This window comes from Vombatus ursinus, unplaced genomic scaffold (assembly GCF_900497805.2).
Source record: "Vombatus ursinus unplaced genomic scaffold, bare-nosed wombat genome assembly UNPS02009994.1, whole genome shotgun sequence".
NCBI classification, from domain to species: domain Eukaryota; kingdom Metazoa; phylum Chordata; class Mammalia; order Diprotodontia; family Vombatidae; genus Vombatus; species Vombatus ursinus.
This window is the reverse complement of record NW_020949772.1, coordinates 8,089,584-8,111,461: the sequence shown is the minus strand read 5'-3', so window position 1 is coordinate 8,111,461 and position 21,878 is coordinate 8,089,584. Positions and strand designations below refer to the sequence as shown.

General features: G+C 47.6%; 1 protein-coding gene across 6 annotated transcripts in view; it reads right to left on the bottom strand.

Annotated features, from left to right (window-relative positions):
• Nucleotides 1-19,333, bottom strand: part of CAMKK2 (calcium/calmodulin dependent protein kinase kinase 2) — a 64,904-nt gene extending 45,571 nt beyond the window's left edge. For all 6 annotated transcript variants that reach the window (XM_027853567.1, XM_027853568.1, XM_027853569.1 and 3 more), the window contains exon 1: nt 19,292-19,333. The gene's annotated coding sequence lies outside the window, so the exon portion shown is untranslated. The remainder of the gene's footprint in view (nt 1-19,291) is intronic.
• Nucleotides 19,334-21,878: the final 2,545 nt, after the last annotated feature.

Genomic DNA, 21,878 nt, shown 5'->3' with positions numbered 1-21,878 from the left:
GTTAGTTAGTTCCCTCTACCAACCATATCTCAGGGATGTGTCTGTCTCGACACATATGCGTTGTTATTGTTGATGATAAGTAGTTTCAGTCGTGTCTGATTCTTTGTGATCCCATTTGGGGTCTTCTTGGCAACGATACTGGAGTGGTTTGACATTTCTTTCTCCAGTTCATTTTATAGATGAGGAAACTGAGGCAAACAGGGTGAAATGACTTGCACGGCTAGTAAGTGTCTGAGGCTGGATCCTCCTGATTCCAAGGCCAGTATTCTATGCACTGCACCATGTAGCTACCCTCTGTGTGTGTGTGTGTGTGTGTGTATAAAGAGAGAGATTATATTTATTTGTCTTTCACTTGATTCTGCTTCATCAGCCCAATGGTAGTAGCAAATCACTTTGCCCAACTAGAGAGCTATAAGGACCAAAAGGGGAGAAGCTAGCAAACACATTCATCAGCCCCACCCCCTACTCTCTGGTAGAATCCTAACTTTGAAGTAAGCTCCTCCTTCATTCTTGTGACCTTGGTCAAATCCCTTCACAACTTGAGACCTCAGTTTCCTCATCTGTAAAACGATCAGATTGGCCTGGATGGCCCCTTAGGTCCCTTCCAACTTGAACACCATGAACTCTGAGCAGCTGGTACCATGCTCAGCGCACCATGGGCACTTGCTAAGTGTTTGTTGGGTTAAGCTGAATTAATGGGCTGAAGGTCTTTTGCCAGTACCTAACACAGAGAGCCAGCTGGCTTTTGGTCCTAGGACCGAGGCTTCCAGCCTGCTGGGACTTCAGGGGTTAAGGCTTCAGTTCCGGCATCTTGGCACAGTCTAATGGCACTGTCATGCTCTGAAATCCCGTGATACCTGACCTGCCAGGCTGGCCTCGGGAATAGGGTTTCACAGCTTTACTTTCAGGGGAGGGGAGCTCTCGGGGGAGAATTTTTTAGTCTCATAATTGTGCCCCCTTCTAGTCCCTAACTTGAAGAAATCAGGATCTCTCCAAAATAAATAGGTGGCCCAAAGAGAAGAGCAAATCATTCTCTAAAGAAGAATTATAAACTATCAGCCACCCCTAAAAAAGGGCTCCAACTCTCTAATTACAAAAGAAATAAAAATTAAGACAACTTTGATATATAAGCTCACACCCATCAAATTAGCAAGGATGGAGATGGAGAAATTAAGTGTTGGTGGAGATGGGGAGAAACTGGCACACCAGTTAACCTTGGGGGAAACTGAATTGATCTACCATTACAGAAAAAAAAAGAAAAATGGCAAAATTATTCAATCACTTTCAATCTGTCTTCCTCCCGCCACTGAAACTGCTCCCCAGTGTCTCCTAAATGTGACAGTCAAGGGCTTTTTCTTGATCCTCATTCTGTTTGACTTCTCTGCAGCCTCTGACCCTGTCCACTACCCCCTCCTCCTGAACACTGTCGCTGTGGGAGGCTCCTGTGACTCCTCTCTCAATTTTCTTCTTCCCCATCTGACAAGCTCTTTCTCGGGGCTCCTCCAAGGAATCATCACTCTATTGTCACCCCCTAGCCCAGAACATACCTCAAAGCTATGTCCCAGTCTGTGTTTTCTCTCTACATCCTCTCTCCTGGTGATCTCATCAATACCCAAGAGTTCAGTGATCATCTCTATGAAAAAGACTCTCAGAGTCTTACCTAATCTCTCTCTTGAACTCTAAGGCTCCTCCTATCACCCACTACTCATCAGAAATTGCCATGGGGATAGCCTGTAACATCTCCAACTCAGAGTATCCAAAATGGAACTTGTATCTCCCCAAACCCTTCCATCCTCTAGACTCTCTTACTTCTATCAAAGGCACCATGACTCTTGTAATCACCCAGATTTGTAGCCTCAGAGGCAGGCTTAATTCTTCCCTCTCCCTCAGCTCTCATATCCAGTCAGTTGCCAATCCTTGTCATTTCCACCTTCACAACAACTCTCGTATCCATACCCTTCTCTCTATTCATATGACTATCACCCTAGTTCAGGTTCCCATCACCAGACTATTACAGTAGTTTCCTTCTTGGTCTCTCTGCCTCCTGTGTCTTCCCTCTCCAACCATCCTCCAAACTGCCAAGGATGAAGCCAGACTTTGAAGGGCTTCCAAATGCCAAATGGAGAGATTTGTGTTTGACCTTAGAGACAACAGAGAGTCACCGGAGCTTCTTGAGAAGGGGCAGGCTATAGTCAGGCCTGGCTTTTGTGATATCAATTTGGCAGTTACATAGTACAGACTTCTGTCCATTCTCCATGCTAGCAACTATTATTATTTTTTTTGGGGGGGGGACAGACTTTATTTTATTTTTCTTCTACTTAATAGTCTTTTCCAATTACATGTAGAGATGGTTTTCAACATTCATTTTTATAAGATTTTTAGTTCCAAATTTTTTTCTCCCTCCCTACCTTTTCTCCTCCCTCCCCAAGACAGCATGCAATCTGATATAGGCTATATATGTACAAACATATTAAATATATTTCCACATTAGTCATGTTGCGAAAGGAGAATCAGAACAAAAGGGAAAAACCATGAGAAAGAAGAGAGAGAGAGAGAATGAGGGAGAGAGAGAGAAAGAGAGAGGAGAGAGACATAGAGAGAAAGAGAGAGAGAGAAAGGAGAGAGAGAAGGAGAGAGAGAAAAAAATAGTAGGTTTTGATCTACATTCAGACTCTATAGTTTTTTGGATAGCATTTTCTGTCATGGGTCTTTGGGAATTGTCTTGGATCACTGTATTTGCTAAGAAGAGCTAAGTCTATCAAAGATGATCATTGCACAATATTACTGTTACTATGTACAGTGTTCTCCTGGTTCTGCTCACTTCATTCAGCAACAGTTCATGTAAGTTTTTCCAGGTTTTTCTGAAATCTAGAAGCTATTATTTTGACTGCTAGGTGGTACATTGGATAGAGCGCTGGCTCTGATATCAAGAAGATGTTCTTTCAAATCAAGCCTCAGACATTTACTGGGTGACCCTGAGTGAGTCACTTAACTTCTGTCTGTCTCAGTTTCCTTAATTGTAAAATGGGGATAATAATAGCACCTATCTCCTAAGGTTGTGAGGATCAAATGAGACAATATTGGTAAAGCATTTAGTAAAGTATCCAGCACATGGCGGGCACTTAATAAATGCTCGTTCCAGGGCAGAGCCAAGATGGCAGAGTGAAAGCAGTGACTTGCTTGAGCTCTCCCCCAAACCCCTCCAAATACCTGTCAAAATGGCTCTAAACAAATTCTAGAGCAGCAGAACCCACAAAAAGAAGAGTGAAACAAATTTCCTGCCCAAGACAACCTGGATGGTTGATTGGAAAGGTCTACTGCACTAGACGGGGAGAGGAACACAGTTCAGCATGGGTGCACAAAGACTGAGCCTCAGTGAACCTGGGACAGGCCTTGGAGAACTGAATCACAGGCAGCTGTGGAGGTTTCCAGACTTCTCAACCCACAAACGCCAAAGACAACTTAGAAGTTCGGTAGGAAAGGTCTATAACCACAGTGAGAGAGAAGCTCGGTTCCAGCCCCAAGAAAAACATGAATCAGTCCCAGGCCATGGAAGAGCTTAAAAAGTATTTTGAGACGCAAGTAAGAGAAGCAGAGGAAAACTGGGAAGAAAAATGAGAGTGATGCAAGAAAGTCATGAAAAAACAAGTCAACAGTTTGCTAAAGGAGACCCAAAAAAATACTGAAGAAAATAACACCTTAAAAAATAGCCTAACCAAATGGCAAAAGAAGTCCAAAAAGCCAATGAGGAGAAGAATGCCTTAAAAAAAGCAGAATTGGCCAGATGGAAAAGGAAGTCCAATAAATGCCTGTTCCTTTCCCCTTTCTCCTCCCCAAATAGTACTAGCACAGTACTAGGCACTCAAATCATGTAGCCTACTTATTGAATTGAAGGAAATAAGGTACCATAGAGCCGCTAAAGTGATATTCCTAATGTATGACTCTCACCATATCATTCCCATACTCAGAAAGCTTCAGCGGTTCCTCATTGCCTCTAGGCAGATTCCAGACTTAGGGAACTGCTTTTCACTGAAAGAATGTAGTGCTGATAAATTCTGCTAAAAGAGAGTAACACTTTCTCAGTGCCCTGCCATGGATAGCTATGTGCTAAAAGAGCTCGACAGTGCTTCAGCAGCCCAAAAGTGGCAGAAAACCAGAAGAGCTATGAAGACCAAAAGAGGAAATTCTAGCAGAGAGGTGCAGAATGTTTACTGAAGAGCTCAGTCTAGTCATAAATTGTCCCAGCACGTGGTTTTCCCACTTCATGGATCTCGTTGCTATGTTCCTGTAAGTGTGTGCCCACTTCCCTGTCATAGTCACGGTGTTCACTGGCATAAGAGTATATATAAGCCAGGTTTAGGGGTGGATTGTGACCTTTCTATAATTCGTGATTTTGCCTTCCAATGAGTAAATATTATTCTTGTTTTCTCCTGTTTACTTAATGTTTCATGTTTAACAGTTAATAATGTCATTGGGACTGATGATATGTAGATGAGAAGCACATCAGTAGGAGCTTAGGAGCTACAGCATCAAGTAATAGAAGAGTAATCCCCTTACACCAGTGTTATCCCCAGAACCCTGAAGGTTGAGTAATAGCTAAGTGATGGCACCCATGGCTATCCTATACTCTGGTGAAACCTCTTAGTACCTTTCAGTGTGAGTTCTGATTGAGAGTAAATGAGCCAGTCCAGAGAAAGGGGAGTGGACAGAGAGTATGGGTACCATGCCCAAGTAAGCTACACTATTAAGAGATGATGGGGGCAGCTAGGTGGCGCAGTGGATAGAGCTCAGGAAGTGAGGAGGATCTGGCCTCAGACACTTGACACTTACTAGCTGTGTGACCCTGGGCAAGTCACTTAACCCTAACTTCCTCACCAAAAAGAAAAAAAAAGAAAGAAAGAAATTGTGAATGGGGGCAGCTAGGTGGTACAGTAGATAGAGCACTGGCCCTGGAGTCAGGAGGACCTGAGTTCAAATCTGACCTCAGACACCTAACACTCACTAGCTGTGTGACCCTGGGCAAGTCACTTAAACCCAATTGCCTCACCAAAAAAAAAAAAAAAATGATGGATATGAAGAATTCAGAGAAACATGAGAAGAGTGATATACAGTAGAAAGAGCCCTGACTCTGCAGCCAGAGGACCTGGATTCAAATCCTACTTCTGCCACTTACTACCTATATAATCGTAAGCAAATCCGCTGGTACATTACAAAGCATGCTGAATTGAATTATAACACCTGGGTTCAAACTCCAGCTCTACCACTTACTATCTGTCTAACCTTAAGCAAGTCACTCAACCTTTCTAGGCCTCAGTTTCCCCATCTATTGAAATCAGAGTGTCAGACCAGATGAGCTCTGAGGTCCATCCCTTCCAGCTCTGGTTTTATAGTCCTGTGAACCGATGCAGCGTGAAGTCAAACAGAACCAGAAAAACAAAATGTACAATGACTACAACAATGTTAAGTAGAAGAAATAAATAAGAAGGAAAAATGTGCAATTATAATAACCAAACACGGCCCTGAAGATAACAATAACAACAACAATAATAATAACAGCTGGTATTTACGTAACACCTTAAGGTTTGCAAAACACTTTACAAAAATTATTTCATATAATAATAAGCCTTTATATAGCACTTTTACTACGTGCCAGCCATTATTCTAAGAGCTTTACAATATTATCTAATTTTATCCTCACAACAACTCTGAGAGGTAAGTGCTATTACTGTCCTCATTTTACTGATGAGGAGACTGAGGCAAACAGAGGTTAAGTGACTTGCCCGTGGTCACACAGCTATTAAGTGCACAAGGCTGGATTTGAACTCAGGTCTTCCTTGCCTCAGGGTCCCACACTCTATCCAAAGCACCACCTAGCTGCCTCTGTCAAGAGTGAGAAAATATATTTTGCTCCCTTCAATGAAGATGCAGGGAGCTAGACAGTACAGTATATACTATCAGATACAACTTATGCGCTAGATAGTTTTGCTAAACTTTTTAAATGTCCTTTTCAGTCTGTTACAAATGAAGACTGGCTAGGGGTGGAGAGGAGGGGATATGTTCAGAAATGAGGGTGACGTGAAAACAAAAGACATCAATAGAAAAGGGACTGGCAAAGGGCCTGGGCCTGTGATGTCAATGATATGAGGAACTCTAAGATGAAATTTCAATACTATAAGGAACTCCAAGATGATAATTCCTCCAGTGCAGGTCAGCACCTTCTCTACAATTCAGAGAACTGAGAGGTTAAGTGACTTGTCCAGAGTCACAGTCAGTGCACGTCAGAGGCAGGACCCAGGTCTTTCTGACTCCTGAGGCAGCACTATCTACTATACCACGGCCTATCAATAGAAAACTTAAACATCTTTTTTCTTTAAAGGAGAAGTCTGGGTCCCTCACTGTGCAAGAGGCTAAAAGCTGAAACTCTACTAAGAATCTCTCCTTTGTGTCCCTCCTCCATGGCGGCCATGGGAATCAGATACCAGAAATTTCCAACTTTGGCACCTATGCTGATCCCCCTACTGTAGCCTTGAGAACACTTGAAACTTTGAGCCGAAAGGGCCCTGAAAGTTTAAATGAGGAAATTTTGACCAAGAAGGAAAGGACTCCTCTGGAATCAGAGGACTTGGGTTCAAATCCCTCTTCTGCAGAATCCTCCAGGGCTGCCTCTCCCTAGGGCTGGAGTGACCTTAACATTCTAGATCTAGTTTTCTATGGGCCAGTCCTATCTCTGGACATCCCGAATGAGAGCGTGGTTATGTTCTACTAGCTACCCTTGGACTGGTTGGCATTCTCCAAAGACCCCAAAGGAAAGGAGAGACTAAAAAGGCTGATCCATCCCCAACCCAAAGCACACGCCCAGTCCCAGCTCACCCACAAACAAGGGTATGACACCGGACAAACCACTTACTTCCCCTCTCAGGGCCTCCATTTCTCCCCCTATAAAATGAGGGGCCTGCCCTTTGAAAGACTTAAGAACTCTGATCATCGCCATGACCAGCCACAATTTCAGAGGACTGATGATGGAGCATTCTGCCCGCCCCTTGACAGAGAGACGATGGAGGCAAGGCGCAGAATGAAATACACGTTTTCAGTCACGGCCAGTTCTGGACTTTGTGTGCCTGATATGCCTATGTGTTACAAGGGTTTTATTTCTCTTCTTCTATTTTTTTTTTTTTTCATTTAAGGAGGAGTGGATGTAGTGAGATTTTTCTTCATTGAAAAAAATATTTTTTTAAATGAGGTTACTGAAGAGAATACTGAGTTTGGTGTTTAAAAAAAAAGCCTCAAGAAAATATTTTTAAAAAAGAAAAATGAGGCAGTTGATAGATTTGGATCTGGAAGAGACGTTAGGGACCATCTGGTCCAACCCTCTTTCCTTTATAGCTGAGGAAACTGAGGCCCAGTTTGGTGAAGGGATTCTCCCATGGTGGCCAGAGCTCAGACTGGAACCTGGGTCTTCTAAATCCCTGTAAGATCCCTCCAAGCCTCAGCGGCAGAAGAAGCTGCACTCTCACCTCCTTTCACCCAGTCGCCCAGTTTCCTCTTCCGGTTATACCTTGATTTACCTAAGTTAACCTCACTCCACAGGAGTGAGCCCAAAGACACCGACAAACTACATTCCAAGCCCGAGCTCCAGGGCCAAGGCTCTGTTTACTCCTTCCAAAGGCATCTTTCCAAGGAAAACAAGCCGCCACCTGCGAACCTCCAGGCCACCGGAAGGGACAGCCTCCTGCCTTCCCGCCTTACATCTGGCTAACAAGCAAACACATTCTGGATCTATCAGGCCCTCCTGAAGCCAAAACTTCCTCTATTGTTTATAAAGGGTAGAGTAAGGACGGTTAAAGGAATATGTTTGGGATATACATATGTAATATATATGTTACATATAAGGGAAATTAATAATAACAGTAATAGTTTCTGGTGTGTAAAGCTTTGAACATACCTCATTACTATAGACATAGGAGGTGGAAAGAACCCTGGCTTTGGAGTCTGAGGTCCTGGGTTCAGATCTCACTCATGATGCTCACCACCTAGTTGACACCAAACAAGTCATTTAACTTCCCTGGGCCTCGGGTTCCTTATCTATAAAATGGATCTTTGGCCTAGAGGATCTGTGAGGTCCTTCCCAGCTCTCGAGCCACCAAACATCCTCTGAGTCAACAAACCCCCTCTGTGTGCCTCATTGTCCCCTCAAGGGGCCTCCTTTCCAGCTCCATATCTGTGATGCTCCAAGATAAGACACCAGACACGAAGGTCCTTTCTCGAGCTGAACTGCCAAGCATTCACACTCTACTGCAGAAAGCACAACTCCAACGGGCTGGCCACACTGCTCAAATGCCAAACATATGTGTGCCTAAGCAATTATTTTAAGGAAAACTCTTACTAGGCAGGTGCTTACGCAGAGGTCAGAAGAAGTAGTACAAGGACACTCTCAAGGTCTCTCTGAAAAACTTTGGAAACAGCTGTGTGACATGGGAGACACTGGCACAGGACCGCCCAGCTTGGCGTGCTCACATCAAAGATGGCACCGTGCTCCATGAGCAAAGGAGAATTGCTGTAGCTCAAAGGAAATGAGAACTGTGCTAATCCAGAGATATCGCACGTTCTATGGGAATACTTGTGCCTGACCTGTGGTAGAGCCTTCCGAGCTCCTATTGATCTGGTCAGCCACCGACAAACACACGGTACCTTGATTTCAACACTGCTACATCCGTCATCGGTCCTCTTTGAAAACCAAGAACAAACAACAAGTGACTTGCACAGAAACAGGGAGCCAGAGAGTGTTTGAGGTAGAATTGGACCCCAGGTCTTCCCGACTCCAGATCGAGGGCTTTGCCCACCACACCAGAAACCAGGCACTTTTAGAAAGAAGCTCCTGTGTCCTCCTCCTGAAATGCCTACCATGCCTTGTGGGAAAACCTGTTGTTATAAGAATTATTACCCCATTGATGATTAAATCATGGAGCCCCGGGCCCTGTAGAGGAAGCACTGAAGCCAGGCCCAAGCAAGCTGGCTGGAGGCCCTAAAGCCACAGAGATGGGGCTCAGTGGAGAGGAGGATCAGCTTTTCTTCTCCCTCCCACTTGCCCGATCCATCCCCTGCCCCCTCCTGCCAGCTGAAAGAGGCCACGGGGCTTTCCTGAGAACGAGATGTGTGCCCACACACACAAAAGGAAGCCAAAGATGAAAAAAATGAATTCCTCTCACACAGACATACACCCATTGCCTGGCAACTCGGAACTGGAAGGTGCCTTGGTAAAGTCTTCAGGCAGCCCGTGCCCACTCACAGCCCGCCCTCAGTACTGCTGTTTGGAGTGGTAAGGCTGCAGCTGCCCAAATCATGCCAGCCTCGGGCAGAAAGCTCCCCAAGTGCTGGGCGGAGGGAGGTGGGGAAATGAGGGGAGAGGGAGAAAGTAGAGAGGGGAAATTGGGGGGAGAGGGAGAAGGTAGAGGGGGGAGAATGAGGGGAGAGGGAGGAGGTGGAGGGGAGGGGGCCACTTCTCCTCCCAAGCACAGAAGCTTGAGCCCCAGAAACAAGACGGATGGAAGCAGGATAGTTTCTGGTGAGCCCCACAGGTCCTCCTGACCTAGGTACAAATCCCATCTGTACAACCTTGGGCAAATAAGTCAGTTACGCTCTCTGGGTCTCAGTTCCCTCATCTGTAGAATAAGAGGCTGGCCTCTATGTCTTCTGAAGTCTCTCCTAGCTCTAAATCAACAACAGTAGGATCCTCTGGGAATATTAATTAATAACATTAATAATAATGACTTTATAGAGAGCCCTAAGTTGGCAAAACACTTTCACATTCAACACTTTATTTGATTCTCACTAACAACCCTTTGAGTTAGGTGCTACCGGGATTGTGATTTTCATTTTAACATTGTCTTGCTCTCCGACCCTTATTAGCTGACGGTGACCGTGGGCGAGTCACTTTGTCTTTCCAGGACTCAGTTTTCTCATCTGTAAAATGAGCTTACCAGCACTCTTCTCCCAGGGCTTTGAAGAAGTGCAAATTTCATAATGGAATGATGTTAGGGACTCCAGAGGATAGTTACGTTACATCATCCCCATTCCCTCCCTGCCTCCACCTCCCCCATCCTCTGCCCTCCTCCAGTGTTTCTTCACCAGTTGTTCCATTCTGCCAGGATTTATGATCTTATCTCTGTAGCTCTGTTTCTTCTAGCTGTCTCTACTATTTACAGAAAGTCAGGATAAAAAGAGGGCACACAAAAATAGTTGTTCTGCGGCTTTCAGAAAAAGATACAACAGAATCCCAAGAATTGCTTTCTCCTTTCTGAAAGGGGGAAGGGAGGCTTCCCCATACCTTTTTTTTTTTTTTTTGCTTTTGCTTTTTGGTGAGGCAATAGGGGTTAAATGACTTACCCAAGGTCATGCAGACAGTAAGTGTCCAGAGTAAGATTTGAATTCAGGTCTTTTTTTTTTTCCCTTTAGTGAGGCAATCAGGGTTAAGTGACTTGCCCAGTGTCACACAGCTAGTGTCAAATGTCTGAGGCTGGATTTGAACTCAGGTCCTCTTGATTCCAAGGCTGGAGCTCTATCCACTGCACCACCTAGTTGCCCCCACCCCACATCTTTTCCAAAGGGCCCCCCAAGCAATTCTTCAGGCGCTTCCAGCTCAAGTCGACATCCAGATTCCTGATTCAGTCCCTGGTCACTCTGGCACTCAGGTGCTCTGGCCTGGCCTGGCCGGCCACCCTTGGGTGTGCCCATTCTTCTGCCGTCTTCCAGGAAAATTCCTTTGTAAATATTTGTACTTGTTCCACAACAAATATGTGCATATTTACAAATAAACCCACTGTATTTATTACATACTTCATATTTATGCTATGAATATATGTGTCTATATGTATGTGTGTGTATATCTATATATATATAGAGAGAGAGAGAGAGAGAGAGAGAGAGAGAGAGAGGTACATGTGGTCTGCTCCACTGAACATGAGTTCATTACAAGAGGGATTGTTCCATTCTCTGCTCTCGTACACTGCCTGACACATTGTGATCAACTGATAAATGCTTGTTGATTAATGCCTTCCCGACCTCCTCCCAATCAATCAATCAACAAGCATTTATTAAGCCCCTGCTGTGTACATGTCAGGCACTTTGGTCACAAAGACAAAGAATTAACAATCTCTGCCCTTGACAAGCTTATAGACTAACAATCCCTCGGGGCTATCCATTCCACCCCCTCACTTTACAGAGGAGGAAACTGAAGCTGAAAAGTGAAATGATTCACACAGTTAGGGGCAAGAGTGGAATTTGAACCCACAACCTCTGATTCCAGTGAATCAAGTATTTATGAAGTGCCTACTGTGTGTCAGGCAGGCATGCACAGAGCACCTGGCCTTGAGTCAGGAAAACCTGAGTTCAAATCCAGCCTCAGACATTTGACACTTACTAGCTGTGTGACCCTGGGCAAGTCACTTCACCCTGTTTGCCTCAGTTTCCTTATCTGTAAAATGAGCTGGAGAAGGAAACAGCAAACCACTCCAGTGTCTCTGCCAAGAAAATCCCAAAAAGGGTCATGAAGCCTCTGAAACCACTGAAAAACGACCATACAACAAACATGTCAGGCACCGGGGCCACAAGTATAAGGAATGAAACAATCTCTGCTGCTGAAGCCAGACCCAGAGCTCTTCCTGCTGCATGTGTAATCCAGCCTCTTTGTTTTACAGGCGAGGTAACTGAGGCCAGAAGGAAGCAGCTTGCCCAAGTCTGCATGAAAAGTGCTAGAAGCAGGATTAGGACTCAAGTCTTCTGAGTTCAAATTCAGTCCCCTTTCCACTGTCCCGCCCTCTGTCCAGGGGCGTGGATAGATTTCACGAGGTCCAAGAACTTGGATGGGAGAAATTACATGTTTAGTTTTTACTAACCTTTAACTGAAATTTAGCATTTCCTGTAAATAGTTATAAAGTCAGTGTTGAGAAAGGGCCCAGAGTCTCCACCAGATTGTCAACAGGTTCCGTGACACAAAAACAGCTTGAGGACCCTTGCTCTAGTTCAACCCCCTCATTGGGGGAAATCGAGGTCCAGGAAAGTGAAATGAGTTGGTGTATTACATACAGGTCATATATGGCAAAGGTAGGATTTGAATCTGGGTCACAACTCCAAATTCTGTCCTCTTCCCACTCATCCACACTGCAATTCAGCCCCTCATTTTACAGAGAAGGAAACTGAGGCAAGAGGGAAATGACTGGCTCAAGGCCTCCTAGGTAGTAATGAGAAAGCCAAGATCTGAACCCAAGCCATAGCCCCAGAATGCCAACCCTGAGAGAGGAAGGCAAACACCCCAGTTAAAGCAGCTCCCTCCCTCCCTGTCTCAGCGACCAAAGCAAGGCTTTCTCTGGGGCAGGACTCTAGGGAGCTGGGTGGCACAGTGGATAGAGCTCCAGCCCTGGAGTCAGGAGGACCTGAGTTCAAATCCAGCCTCAGACACTTGGCACTTACTACCTGTGTGACCTGAAGTCACCCACTAAGTCTGGGGAGTGGGGGAGGGGGGAGGCCTTAGGAACGCCCCTCCAAAGCTGACTGCCCAGTAATTAAACAATGTCATTTGGAAACCCATCCTGTGTTCAAATCCCAGGTCTGATGTTTACTAGCTTTGTGACCATGAGTAGGTCACTTTACCTCTGAAGACCTTTCCAAGTGCTATGACCATCCCCCCACCTATCCCCTCCCTCATCAGTCCCCCCAAAGGGGACTAGACTCAATGGCCAACTCTAGACTTAGGATTCCATGAGCTCCCCAGGCCTCAGTTTCCCCATCTGTAAAATGAGGAAGCTGAACTCAAAGGCCTCTGAGGTCTCCGTAGCTCTAAGCTTTTGACCCCACGGCTCCCTCCTAACTTTAGAGCCAGGAGCCTAAGGACTAGGGGCCAGAAGATGGCGCAGGGGGCGGTGGAAGTGAAGTCACTTGGGGCCTGAGTTTGAATCCTTGCCCCAGACACTTCCGAGCCACGTGACCTTGGACAAGTCACTTCATCAAATCAATGGACAAGCATTTATTAGTCACAGCGGGCCCTGGGGATGCAAATACAAAGAAAGAAACGATCCCTATTCTCCCTCTCTCAGCTTGTTTCCTCATCTGTAAAATGGGATAATAATAGCGCCTATTTTCCTGGGGTTGTTATAAAGGGAAAGGGGGAAGAAAGCAAGCATTCATTAAACGCCTACGGTGTGCCAGGCATTGTGCTAAGAGCTTGATAAATAGTAACTCATCTGATCCCCGTTAACAGTCCTGAGAGGCAGATGATTCTATTACCTCCATTTCATATTGAGGGAAGAGAGGAAGACAAAGGTTGAGTGACTTGCCCAGGGTCACACAGCTAGGAAGTATTTGAGGTTGGATTTGGACTCCGGGGCCACGGCTCTATCCGCTGTGCTACCTGACCATTGTGCAGAGCACTCTGTAAACCTTAAAGGGCTAGCTATTTTATCCGTGTGCGTTATTATTACCTTTTGTTCTGCTCATGGCGGGGCTGTGTATCCTAGCAAAAGGCAAACATCTCTGGCTTGAGTCTCCGGAAACTCGGCGTTGCCCCCTGGGGAAATGGTCAGGCCTACTTAACAGGGCCCAGTTCACTGTGGTCATCAAACGATGGTCAGCATGAAGCAATTTCCCTTCAGCCTCTGTCTCCCCCCAAAAATACCCTCCCCTACCACCAAACTGTTTGCCTTTTTCTAAATCCCCTGAATAAGGAATCATGGGATGAAAACCGACAGGATTCAAGAATTCTAGAGTTAGGGGTAGAAAGCGGCCTCAGAGCCCATGAATCCAACCCCTTCACTTTACAGATGAGGAAACTGAGGCCCAGAGAGGTTGTCCCTTTAGAGTATTATAGAATCACAGACTTGGAGCTGGAAGGGGCTTGAAGGTCATCAAGGCCAACCCCTTCACTTTGCAGATGAGGAAACTGAGGCCCAGGGTCATAGAGCCATACTTCGAACTCAGGTCCCCTAATTCCAAACTCGGTCTTCTTTCCAATGCCCCACATGTGACCCGTTCCAGAAGGGCCCCCACCCCCACCCCCAGCCAGGAGAGGAGGAACTGAGCAAACTCAGATCTCTCCCAAAGATCTTCATAACCTTCCGGGAGGGGCAAAAGGCCAAGTCACTGTACTCTCCATCCCCTGAAATCAAGAGAAAAAGAAAAACTTTGGGGAGTTGCCGGGTTTTTGTTTGTTTGTTTGTTTTAATCCTACTGGGGCTACTCCAGATCAAGGCTGGTTTAGGCTCAGTGCTACAGCGAAGCAGTGGGATGGACAAGACAGCCAGACAAATCCCTCCCAGGCCTAGGATTCCTCTATAAACATCCAAGTGGAGGAAAGAGGGAGAGGAGAAAGAAAGGGAAAGGAAGAGGAAAGGAAAGTTGAGGAGAGGAATAAGGAGAGAAGAAGAGATGAGAGAAGAGAGGGAGGGTGAAAGGGAGAGAAAGGGGAAAAAGGAGAGGAGAGGGAAGACAGAAAGGTAAGAGATGAAGAGAAAGGAATGGAGGGAAAGGGAAGAAGAGGAAAAGAAAGCAGGAAAGAGGGAACGAAAGAAAGGAAGGAAGAGAAAGAAAAGAAAGGAGGGAGGGAAGGAAAAAAGAGAGACAGAGAGAGAGAGAGAGAAACTAGAGATCAAGGAATGGGCCCATAGACTCTGGAAACAAAACCTAATGAACCTCCCAATCCACATGCACTAATTCAGACCAGATGGAGGGTAACTTATTTTGAAAAAGCCCAAACACACAAAACAACCCTACTGTTACAAAACAAACATAAATAAGAGGCCCTCTGACTCAAAGGGAAACCTGAAATAGCATTCACCCAGAAAAACCCTGGCACAGAAAGCATTCTGAAAGGAAAATGGGAACCATATGCCCCTTGTGAGCACGTCCACCGGTGAAGAATTGGGGAGCTCGCTGATGCCCAGCTTGGGCACGGGGACCAGGGAGTGACTTCAAGGGGTGCCCTGAGTTCATGTGTGCACCAAGCACTGTCATTCTGTACTTTATCACCTTCCAAAACCAGCATAAACGATCAGCTTTGCATATATATGGAGAGAGATTTTTCAAATATGTGCAAATGTTATTTCTGACGTATAAAAGACAAATCTCATTATAATTACCAAACAAATAAATTCTTAGCAGCCTTTTGTTGTTACTTGATTTTTCAATAAATGGATGCTGACAATATGGCTGCTGTTATAATGAGGGGATGGGTGTGTCTGGGAATTTTTTTTAACTTTAAAAGGAGTCTTCAGGTTTGAAAAGGCCGACAAACCCGACAGGCTTGAACAACCAGGGAGGAAGTAAGATGTTTTAGATCAATATTTTTTAGTGAAGTGTCTGCTATGGGCCAAGAACATGCTAGAAAAACAGAAACACTGAAGTAACCCCCATATATAAGCTTTGCTGAGCAATTCATCTGCACTGGTAGAAGGAATTTCCACGCTGAAAGAGCTCCCCCACCCATTCAGATCAGCTTCTAAAAAAAAGTTTTTTAGTAGGGGAAAGACTCAAAGTTCTCTTCCCAATATTGTGACCAAGGACTTGGCTGAGAGACCTTGGGCAAATCACTTGACCTTTCTGGATCTCAGTTTTCTCATCTGTAAAATGAGGCAGTTGGACTCAAGGGCTTCAACAGTCCCTTCCAGCTCTAAATCTATGACACTGTGATCTACCTGGCCTGTGATTATCAAAGTTATTGATCAATCTAGGGTTTAGAGAAACCAAGGCCACTATGGTAAAGAAGAAAGAATAATAAATTGAAATTCAGGTCTAGAACTAAATCCCAATTCTGCCACCCATGTAATTGTGACAAGTTATGTGACCTCTATGGACCTCAGTATCTTCATCTGTAAAATGGGAGCAGGAAGGGAGAGAAGAGTTGGACTAGATGATCTCTGAGGTTCCTTCAGCCTATTGCCCTATTCTCTCAACTGGTTTTTTGGAGAATGGATTCAAATCTTCTCTGTGATTCAGAGAATCTTAGAGAGGAGCCAAGAGTACTATGAGGTTCAAAAGTTTTTAGCCTTGCCCTAGGTCACACTGCCAGGGCGTGGCAGAGGCAGGACTTAAATCCCGGTCTTCCTGACCACAAGATCAGCCCTCTATCTACCACATCAGGCTGTCTCTCATAAATCTTTTCTTTCTTTCTTTCTTTCTTTCTTTTTTTTTTTTTTGTTTGAGGCAATCGGGGTTAAGTAAATTGCCCAGGGTCACACAGCTGGTGAATATCATGTGTCTGAGGCTGGATTTGAACTCAGGTCCTCCAGGGCCGGTACTCTATCCACTGAGCCACCTAGCTGCCCCTGTCTCTCATAAATCTACAATCCCAGTGGGTGGTAAATTGAGGAGAAAGGGGGACGATAATCCCATAATAACTGCCTTGAATTGCTGCCACAAGGGTCAAATGAAATGATGTACGTAAAGCATTTTGTACTTCCGGAAGTGCTAACAACATATTAACTATCGTCATCACCATCACCATCGCCATTATCACCATCATCATCATCATCACCATCACCGTCATCATCATCATCACCATCATCATCACCATCACCATCACCATCACCTCCATCACCATCACCATCATCATCATCTAGACTGGGGTTCCTGACTGGTGAAATGAGCTCTTTCCTCAGTTGTCCATTGCCCCCAACATACACCCCTAACGCTGTAATTTGTTGTTGTTCAGTCATTTTAGTCATGCCCAACTCTTGATGACCCCATTTGGGGTTTTCTTGGTGACCCCATCTGGGGTTTTCTTGGCAGACATACTGGAGTAGTTTGCCATTTAATTCTCCAGCTCATTTAACAGTTGGGGAAACAGAGGCAAACAGGCTTAAGAGACTTGCCAGGGGTCACACAGCTAGTAAATGTCTAAGGCTAGATTTGAACTCAGAAAGATGAGTCTTTCTGATTCCAGACATCCACTGTGTCATCTAGCTGCCCCCATAAAAATGCTAGCTATTATCATTAGCATTATTACTATTAATGCTAAGCAGGGATAACGGATAGGAGAGAGTACCGCATAACTGCTTAATAGGTCTCACTAAAACACAAACTTGACCATGGTCCATCCCTTCCCGAGAAACTCCAGGGCTCCCTATTTCCTCTAGCGCCAAATCCAGACGCCTCTGTTTGGCATGTAAAGACCCTCACAGTCTGGCTTCAGCCTCGATTGGAGAGGAGAGAGTCTGGAGGCAGGCAGACCAGTCCGGAGGCCACTGCAATAGCCTGGCAATGGGAGCCTTAAGTAGGGTGGTGGCTGTGTGGGCAGAGAAGTCAGCGGCAGTAAGAGCAGCACATACTGATCCTAAGCACCTCCCCCACGACAAGCCTGGAGCTACAAGTTTAATTGTCTTTCATTTTACAGATGGGAAGAAAAAAGACAAAAGAAAAGCTCTGAGCAGGAAGAAAGACGCTCCCTCACCTCTAAAGGGAGGGTTTGGACCCCTTACCAGCGCTGGATCTCTCTATTTACGACCGTAAGGCCTCCAGAGCAGTGGGAGAACATGGCCAAGAAACACCCAAGAAGGAAAGGAGGGGTTAAAATCTGGATCTCCCAGGATCCTTAAAGGTATGGAAATAGAGATGAAGAAAACTCAGCTTGGTACACTTAAGTGAAGCTCACCTACAGTTAGCAATGGACCTAGGGCTCAAACTCAGGGCCTTTGCCTCCAAGGCCCAGGGCCCATTCTACTCCCCCACATCACTTTCTCGACCCTCATAAGGCACCTCTAGAACCCTATGTGTGAGCTCATCACATTTGGAGTTGTATTAAAATGCTGTATTTGCAGGCCTTCCTACTAGAGGGTAAGCTCCCTGAGGGCAAGGCTTAATCATCTTTACATCTCCCCGCCCCACCCAGAAAACTGCCTGTATATCATCTTGATAAATACTAAGTGAATTTACCTTCCCAAATTAGGCAAAAAGAATGATGCGGCAAGGACTTTGACCTGATCGATGAGTGCCTTCCCACCTAAGGTGCTAAACATCCAAAGAAAAATAAGAGTTCCCTGGGAAAGGGGATATCCCACCCCCACCCACCCACCCCAGTCTCTAGGAACAGAAGCTCTTTTGTCTACCAAGCAAGCTCTCCTCTAGCATCCCTAGGAACAAGTGGAATAGCCAGGAGAGAAAAGTCCAATTTCCAGGAGGAGGTAAAAAGCTAAACACAGTGTTTTTCCAGGACTCATCTATCCATTATATAAAGGAGGAAACTGAGGCTGCAGGGGCTGTGTGCCTGCCCTCTCCCCAGTAAGTGATGAACGTCTGACCTAAACTGCCCACCTCTCTTGACTTTAAGGGGGCCTCGTGCTAGGAAAGGGAGGCAGAACCAGGAGGTGTGCCTGGCCAGGAGACAGGTGACAACCGCAAGGAAGTTGGTGGAACTGTGAAAACACCCAGCTGCTCAGATTAGGACGCAAGGAGGCGGGAGGGGGAGAAGCTGGGAGAGGCTTCCAGGGCCCAGGGCACCGGGGAGGGAGCCAGGAGGGCGAGGCGGAAGGGACTGGCAAGAAGATGGACCCGATCCCAAACGTCTGACCTCACTGACAGGACAGGCTCAAGAAGTTGCCTGGACATCTTCAAAGCCCACAAGAAAAGGTCCCTCTCCCTGAGACAGGGTGGCATATAGGCTTTTAAAACAGTGGAGGGGGCAGTCCCGGCCAGTAGGACCGATTCGGAGATGCCCTCCACCCCAAACGGGGGGACGCAAAGGCTCAGTGCAGAGGTCTCCTGCTTCGCCGTGCCTGCCCCCGTGGGTTCTGGGTCCCAGCCCCCCTGTTCAGGAAGTGATGCCAGCGGGAGGTAAGCAGGCGGGCTGTCCCCTGGCCAGACTCCCTGGCTGCCCAGGACCCGGGACCCCTGCTGGCCAAGCCTGGGCACGCACTGGACGGAGAGGGTGAGGCCGAGGCGGGGAGACATGGATCTTAAACCGCCGGGGGCCACGGGGGGTTGGCGAACTTGGGGCAGCGGGCACCTCTGCCCACCCCGCCTCCCCACCCCCGGCGCTGCGGAGCGCGGCAGCTCCGGCCGGCTGCCCCCTTGGCCGTGACCGTGACCGTGACCGTGACCGAGCGCGGGGTGGGGGCGACCACGTGGAGGCGGGTCGGCGGCTCCCCGGTCCGGCCGGGGAGCCCAGCCTCGGCCCTCTCGGGCCTCTCCCCTTTGTCTGCGCCGGCTCGGGCTCCGAGCATCCCTCCGGGAAGGACAGGGACCACCCCGGGCTGGCCGCCAACCCCCACCCCGGACCCGCCCCGCGCGCGGGGAGCCTTCCCCTCCTCACCCGGCGCTGGGTCCTGCGCGCGGCCGGCCGGGCTGCCCGGGGTCCTGCGCCTGGGGCTGGGGCTGGGGCTGGGGCTGGGGCTGCCGCTGCGGCGGCGGCTGGGCTTCTGGCTGGCGGGGCTGGGGTGGCCGGGCCGGCGCGGGCGGCGGCGCCGATTGGCTGCAGCCCGGCTCACCGCGCCAGGGAGGGAATAGGAAGAGGAGGAGGAGGAGGAGGAACGAGCCGCCGGGTCTGGGGATTGGCCGCCCGGCGCCCAGCTCGGTGGCCCAGATGTGCGCCGCTGTACGCCGGCTCCCCATTGGCTTGTCGCGGCCCGCGGCCCCAGGACGGGGAGGGCCAGGAAGGATGTGAGGGGATGGATGGAAGGGGGGCGATGCCACCCTGCCCGCCCCTCCCGAGCGCCTCTCTCCACCGATCTGCCACCTGCCTGCTGGCTCGAAGGCACTGGTCCCATTGGACAGGTCCGGGGAAGCCACTCGCGCAAACTTCACCCCGCGGGCAGAGCCGAGAACCCAGGTCCTCTGCCCCCAGCCCAGAATGCCTCTGTTTTTCCTGTCCTGTGGGTCGCCTGCCACTTGGAAAGAAACTCGAGCTGAAAACAGGTGCCTCTCATGCGCGCGCGGGCACGCGCACACACACACACACACACACACACACACACACACACACACACACACCTCCGCCAAAGCTTCAGTCTAGCGGGAAGGAAGCGCTCTATGCGAGCGGACCCCTGGCTCTGCCAAGGCAGAGCTTTGGTGGGACACCTGCAAAGTGCTTCGGGGAAACGTTCGAGCCACTGCTGTGGAGCAGTACAGGGGAATACGGGGAAACCGAGGCAGAACGTTCCACCTCCGAGATGCTTTTCCCCACTCTCGCATAACCGCTAGGACATAACCACGCCTCCGCGACAGTGCCCGGGAGTGCTTAGTTGCCGGCACTTAATCCAATGGTTGGAGATGTAGGTGAAGTTAGAAGCCCATTGGCGAAGAAAAGGAGTTAGCCCATTCCAACGCATCTCCATCCTTGTGGAGCCAGCCCCAAGTCTGGGAGGGTACCAGGAAGCCTAGCTTTCCCTGACTTATAGGAGGCTAGCCTAGGTTTGGAGAGAGAGGGCCTACCTTTGTCAGCCGCATGTACGAGCGGGCTGAGAAAGACCCACTTGGGGTCACGTGGTGAAGGACTTTGAAAGCTAAACAGAAGGCTTTCTTTTTCAGCCTAGAAACAGCAGGAAGTCGCTGGAGTTAAGTCGAACGATCAGATCTGTACCTATGGCAGATTACTTTGGTCCAGCGTGTGCAATGAACCGGAGTGGGGAGAGGGCACTGCGGAGACTGCTCCTATAGTCTAGGTGAGAGGAGTGGAGGCCATGAACTAAAGTGGCAGCTCTGTGGGTGGAGGGAGAGACGCAGTGAGATGAAGTGGGAGGTAGAAAAGGCAAGAACTGGCATCTGCTTGCGTGTGTCAGCGTGAAGGTGAAGGAGGGGTCGAGCGTAATGCCAAGGTAAGGAACCTGGCTGATTGGGAGGATGATGGTGTCTTCCACAGAAATAGGAAAGTTTGGTAGAAAGCCTTGGCGGTCCCCCGTCATCATTACCGCTGGGGAATGTTGTTGCTCAGCCGTGTCTGACTCTTCATGACCCCATTTGGGGTTTTCTTGGCAGACACACTGGAGCGGTTTGCCATTTCCTTTTCCAGATCATTTTACAGATGAGGAAACTGAGGCAAACAGGGTGAAGTGACTTGGCCAGGGTCACACAGCTAGGAAGTGTCTGAGGGTGGATTTGAAATCAGGTCTTCCTGACTCCAGGTCTGGTGCTCTATCCACTGTGTCACCTAGATGACCCACCCCGGGGGGAGGGGAGGGTACAAATATGAAAAAAGAAAGTCACTGCTCTCTCAAGGAGCTTACAGTCTAATGGGGGAAGGCAACACCCTTTTGCCCCTCTTATTGGAGGGTGGAGCCATGAACTCCAGAATGTCTATTTAAGAAAGGAATTTGGCACAGACATCTCATCTCCCACCAGGTTGCCCTCCTTTGGGACTTCTTTGACCCTCCTACTACTTTAGTTACCTCCTCTCACTTTTCAGTTTCCTTTAAGGTATTACCTTCCCCCATTAGATTGTAACCTCCTTGATGGCAGGGACTTTTTTTTTTTCATATTTGTAGCCCCAGCACTTAGCACAGCGCCTGACACATTGTAGGCACTTAATAAATGTTTATTGACTATTGTTGGATATTAAGCAGACAGTTTGAGGGAAAAGATAATGAGTTCTGTGATAGCGTCTCACACACACACTAAACTCCAGTGATAAGAAAGTATCAAGGAAAACTGCCCTGATATCTTAGATCCAGAGGGTAAAATAGAAATTGAAAGAACGCACACATCGCCTCCAGCAAGAGAAGCCAAAATGAAAACTCCCAGGAATATTATAGCCAAATTCCAGAGCTCCCAAGTCAAAGAGGAAATACTTCAAGCAGCCAAATGTCGTGGAGCCTCAGTCAGGATTACACAAGATTTAGCAGCTTCCACATTAAAGGAGCGGATGGCTTGGAATATGATATTCCAGAAGGCAAAGGAGCTAGGAC